The sequence below is a fragment of the Orcinus orca genome, chromosome X (assembly GCF_937001465.1).
Source record: "Orcinus orca chromosome X, mOrcOrc1.1, whole genome shotgun sequence".
NCBI lineage: Eukaryota > Metazoa > Chordata > Mammalia > Artiodactyla > Delphinidae > Orcinus > Orcinus orca.
Genome location: NC_064580.1, coordinates 85,243,552 through 85,249,622, shown reverse-complemented (window position 1 = coordinate 85,249,622; position 6,071 = coordinate 85,243,552).

Genomic DNA, 6,071 nt, shown 5'->3' with positions numbered 1-6,071 from the left:
CTTCAGGTCACTGATCCATTCTTCAGCCTCAGTTATTCTGCTACTGATTCCTTCTAAAGAGTTTTAAATTTCACTTATTGCATTGTTCACCACTGTTTGTTTGCTCTTTAGTTCTTCTAGGTCTGTTTAAATGGTTCTTGTATTTTCTCATTCTATTTCCAAGAATTTGTATCACCTTTGCTATCATTACTCTGAATTCTTTTTCAGGTAGACTGCCTATTTCCTCTTCATTTGTTTGGTCTGGTGGGTTTTAACCTTGCTCCTTCATCTGCTGTGTGTTTCTCTGTCTTCTCATTTTGTTTAATTACTGTATTTGGGGTCTCCTTTTCATAGGCTGCAGGTTCATAGTTCCTGTTGTTTTTGGTTTCTGCCTCCAATGGGTAAGGTTAGTTTAGTGTGTTGTGTGGGCTTCCTGGTGGAAGGGACTGGTTCCTGTGTTCTGGTGGATGAGGCAGGATCTTTTCTTTCTGGTCAGCAGGACTGCCTCTGGTGGTGTGTGTTTGGGTGTCTGTGAACTTATTATGATTTTAGGAAGCCTCTCTGCTAATGGGTTGGGTTGTGTTCCTGTCTTGCTAGTTGTTTGGCATAGGGTGTCCAGCACTATATCTTGCTGGTCATTGAGTGGAGCTTTGTCTTAGCTTTGAGGTGGAGATCTCTGGGAGAACTTTTGCCATTTGATATTACATGGAGCTGGGAGGTCTCTGGTGGACCAGTGTCCTGAACTCGGCTCTCCCATCACAAAGGCACAGGCCTGAAACCAGCCAGAGCACCAAGACCCTATCTGCCACATGGCTCAGAAGAAAAGGGAGAAAAAAAGAGAGAAAGGTAGTGAAAAGAAAAAAGAAAGAAAGAAAGAAAGAAAGAAAGAAGGAAGGAAGGAAAGAAAATAAAAAGAAATAAATTTATTAAAATAAAAAATTATTAAAAATAAAAAGAATTTAAAAGTAATAAAAATAAAGTATAAAGAAAGAGAGAAAGAAGAGAGCAACCAAACCAAAAACAAATCCATCAATGATAAAAAGCACTAAAAACTATACTAAAAAAACAAAAAAAACCAGACAGACAGCACCCTAGGACAAATGGTAAAAGCAAAGCTATACAGACAAAATCACCCAAAGAAGCATACACATACACACTCACAAAAAGAGAAAAAGGAAAAAATATATATATATATATTTAAAAAAAGAGTAACCACATCAATAAACAAATTTACCAATGATAATAAACTCTAAATACTAAACTAAGATAAACATGAAACCAGAAACCAGTCAGTCGCATACAGCAAACCCCAAGTCTACAGTTGCTCCCAAAGTCCACCGCCTCAATTTTGGGATGATTCATTTTCTATTCAGGTATTCCACAGATGCAGGTACATCAAGTTGATTGTGAAGACTTAATCTGCTGCTCCTGAGGCTTCTGGGAGAAATTTCCCTTTCTCTTCTTTGTTCACAGAGCTCCTGGGGTTCAGGTTTGGATTGGCACTGCTTCTGTGTGTAGGTCACCTGAGGGCATCTGTTCCCACCCAGACAGGACGGAGTTAAAGTAGCAGCTGTTTAGGGGGCTCGGACTCACTCAGGCCAGGGGGAGGGAGGGGTACAGAATGCCGGGCGTGCCTGCAGTGGCAGAGGCCAGCGGGACGTTGCAACAGCCTGAGGCACACCGTGTGTTCTCCTGGGGAAGTTGTTCCTGGAACATGGGACCCTGGCAGTGGCAGGCTGTACAGTCTCCTGGGAGGGAAGGTTTGGTTAGTGACCTGTGCTTGCACACAGGCTTCTTGGTGACTGCAGCAGTAGTCTTAGCGTTTCATGCCCATCTCTGGTGTCACACTGGTAGCCCAGCTCATGCCCATCTCTGGAGCTCATTTAGACTGTGCTCTGAATCCCCTCTCCTCGCGCACCCCAAAACAATGGTCTCTTGCTTCTTAGGCAGTTCCAGACTCCCTCCCAACTAGCTGTGGTGCACTAACCCCCTTCAGGCTGTGTTCACACAGCCAACCCCAGTTCTCTCCCTGGGATCCGACCTCCAAAGCCTGAGCCTCAGCTCCCAGCCCCCACTCACCCAGTGGGTGAGCAGACAAGCCTCTCAGGCTGGTGAGTGATCATTGGCAGCCATCCTCTGTGCGGGAATCTCTCTGCTTTGCCCTCTGCACCCCTGTTGCTGTGCTCTCCTCTGTGGCTCCGAAGCCTTCCCCCCGCCACCCCCCATCTCTGCCAGTGAAGGGCCTTCCTAGTGTGTGGAAACTTCTCCTCCTTCACAGTTCCCTCCCCGAGGTGCAGGTCCCATCCCTATTCTTTTGTTTGTGTTTTTTTTTTTTTTTGTCTTTTGCCCTACGCAGGTATGTGGAGAGTTTCTTGCCTTTTGGGAAGTCTGAGGTCTTCTGCCAGCATTCAGTAGGTGTTCTGTAGGAGTTTTTCCACATGTAGATGAATTTCTGATGTATTTGTGGGGAGGAAGGTGATCTCCACTTCTTACTCCCCCACCATCTTAAAGGTCTCCCACACTTAGGATAATTTAAGTTAAGCAAATAACAGTTTAGAAGCCATAGTCTAAAAGGAACTAAATGTGAGAAGGAAGCACAGGCAAGAGTAAAAATTTGAATGAACAATCGGGAAAAGGTATATTTACAGTAACTGATGATATGAGACAGGAGCTGGAACATTCATAATAACTGAAGATATAGTATATTTACAGTAACTAAAGATATATATGAAGCTATATCAGTCAGCTTGTGTGAGTTTATACCAAGATTTTTTTTTAACAAGAACCAATAGTTTTTTCTCCCTCATATTCCCAGTCAGTGACTGTGGGTCAGCTCTGTCTCTGCAACTTGTGCCTTTTCATTAAGAACAGTCCCTATTTCAGTCTCTTAAAGCTTCAGCTCAGATGTGGCACATAATCATTTCATTCATGGTTCATTGACTAAAGGAAGTCAATGAAAATCAATGAGACAGAGCATATACTCAAGTTATCTTTTTCATTTTACCTCTTCTACTTTAAAAAAAATTGGCTATTCAGCAACACATTATAGAGGAGGAAATTATCTCAGAATAAAAGACTGTTACCAAACCAAACTTTTTTTTGTTTGCCTGACACACAGCAAAGCCAATCAATTGACAAGGGGTTGCAGTGCAGGAAAGTGCAAAGTTTATTGCAGGGTGCCAAGCAAGGAGACCAGGAAGATAATGCTCAAAAGACCCAAATTCCCTGATGAGTTTCAACAAAGGATTTTTAAAGAGAGTGTGAGGGAGAGAGTCATGGAGTACATGACAAGCTCATGCATAATTCTCCGATTGGTTGATGGTGAGGTAACAGGGTGGGATTTCAGGAATCTCAATTATCAGTTTTCCAGCTCCAACTGGTCTAGGGTTTACATACTGGTAGTCAACATTCAGTTAACTTCTTCCACCTGGTGGGAGTTTTAGTATCTGCAAAACAACTCAATGATATGGCTCAGGGTATTATCCATAGCCCTTGACAATGAACTAAAGGTCCTTGTTTTTGTTTTATGGCTGAACCATTATTATTTTGTCTTGCTTGATTGCTTTACTTTTCTCACTTCTCAGATTAAATTTGTTCTTTGGAACTCAGGGAAAGCATAGGAGGCTAAATCTTTTCTGCAAACAAGAGTCAGGGGACATAAGGGTCGGTCACTGGGAAGGCTACACAGGATCCTGCTTGGTTCTAAGATCATTAAATTAAAAAAAATAAACTTTGTTAAAAACTTAATATATTTTACTTATTTTTTTTCTTTTGCCATGTACCAATTAAAACAGAAACACAAATAATCAGCAGTCCAGAGACCAGTATCTTGTAGTCATTGTTCTAAGTTTGATACTTCTATTATTGAGACCACAGAAAACTCTCTTTCAACCACTGTATCTTGGTCTCCCTTAGAATTCACTTCACAGTGCTACCCTTGTATATTACTTTTTCAGCTTTTGTTTAAAAAAAAGAGAGAGAGATTCTGCATTTGCCTTGACAGTATTCATTTTTCATTGCACCAGTCTCCCTTGAGGAGCTAATATGGATTTGATATGGGTCCTACTATTCATAACTTTGTAACTTATTTTGTTCTGGCTTCCAGGAAATGCAGAGCCACCATGGCAGTTCAACTACAGAAATTCTATTTATCTTTATGATTAGCATACGTACATCCCCTTTTTCCCTTGGTTTGTAATTTTTTTTCTAGCTTACTATCCTATTATACTTTTCATGTTACAAGCCCTCTCAATTCCTTTCTAGACAGATGTGGGTTCCAAATTAGTATAACTTAACTAGTGGTCATATTATTTCCTATTAATTTCCATATCTTGCTGTCTCTATTTGTCATTTTCTTCAGTATGGGATTGATGATTGATTCACCTTTGTACTTTTGATGGTGTTTAGCATATAGCAGATACTTAATGCATATTTGTTTAATGGTGGCCTGGCTGGATGGTTGGCTGGATGGATGGCTGGATGGATGGATGGACAGATCAGGCCTTACAATTCTCAGTTGGCTAAATATATCATTTTCTTCCATGCTGAATGTTTTAGGAACCATAACAAGTAGGAAAACCTATGTAACAGTTAATGTGGGAAGCCACCAAGTGTTAAAATGTCTGCTTTTACAATAAGGTCCTATTCCCAATTGCTATCTTGGAAAACTATTAATAATATTTTGAAGATAACATCAACATTATTCACAATAACCAAGATATGGAAGCAACATAAATGTCCATTGATGGATGAATGGATAAGAAAATGTGGTATATATAAACAATGAAAAGTAATTCAGTCTTAAAACGGAAGGAAATGCTGCCACATGTGACAACATGGATGAATCTGGAGGATGTTAATGCCAAATAAAATAAACCAGTCACAGAAGGACAAATATTGTGTGACTCTACTTATATTAGGTATCTAAAAGAGCTGAACTCATAGAAGCATGGAGTAGGAAGAATGGTTACCAGGGACTGAGGGGGAGGGGAAAATAAGGAGTTGCTAATCTACAGGTATAAAGTTTCAGTTGTGCAAGATGAATAAATTCTAGAGATCAGAGGATCTCAGTTGTACAACATTGTACCTATAGCTAACAGTGCTCTATTGTGCACTTAAAAATTTGTTAAGAAGATAGATCTCGCGTTAAGTGTTCTTACCACAATAAAAAAAAATGAAGTAAAGAAAAAATAAAGGTAACATCAGCAAATCCGCCACATGTGTAACTATGAAGGAATAGTATAAATGTACTTAGAGACATCTCTTTCCACACTGAAATGTTGAAAAGATATTTGTAATGTTGCCAGGTTTCATTTTGCTTGATTTATCTGACACTCTGTTGGCTCAACTGGAATATCTGCCTTTATCACATATTTCATTTAAGAATGTCATGCTGTTTTCATTCTTACTAGCTCCCTCATCCTTAACCCAGTTTCACTCTGTATCCCACATTCTAATAGTGTCCTGTTTTGGGAAGAAAATTCCCCTTCAGGAGGAGTCAGAAGAGTCAGCCTTTTTAAAAAAAAAATATTTCAGATACAGAATGATCATGGATTTCCAAGTGTGTCTACTAATTACTAAGGTGACCCAAGCAGATGCTACTCAATCAAACAATACTTCAGACTGCTAGAGTGTGGATCATCTACCAAGCACTCTCCCAATATTCACCCAAGTGCTTACTCTCTGTGTAGCTTTCTGCATCATGGATAAAGTGGCCTCTGGGATGAGGTAAACTAAATTCTTCAGCTAGTTTTTGCATTTGAAAAAGGAAAAGGTCTCCATATGAAAACACATGTTAGTTAACACAGAAAGTGAATTGTTTGCATCACAGAAGACGGAACTTGGAATCCATATGTGTCTTAGTCCAGTCAGGCTGCTGTAACAGAATACCATAGACTGGGTGGCTTATAAACAACAGAAATTTATTTCTCACAGTTCTGGAGGCTGGAATTTCAAGATCAAGGCACCAGCAGATTAGGGTTTGGTGAAGACTCACTTCCTGGTTCATAGACGGCCATCTTTTCACTGTACTCCCACATGGTAGAAGACATAAGGGAGCTCTCTGGAGGTCTTTTTTATAAGGGCACTAATCC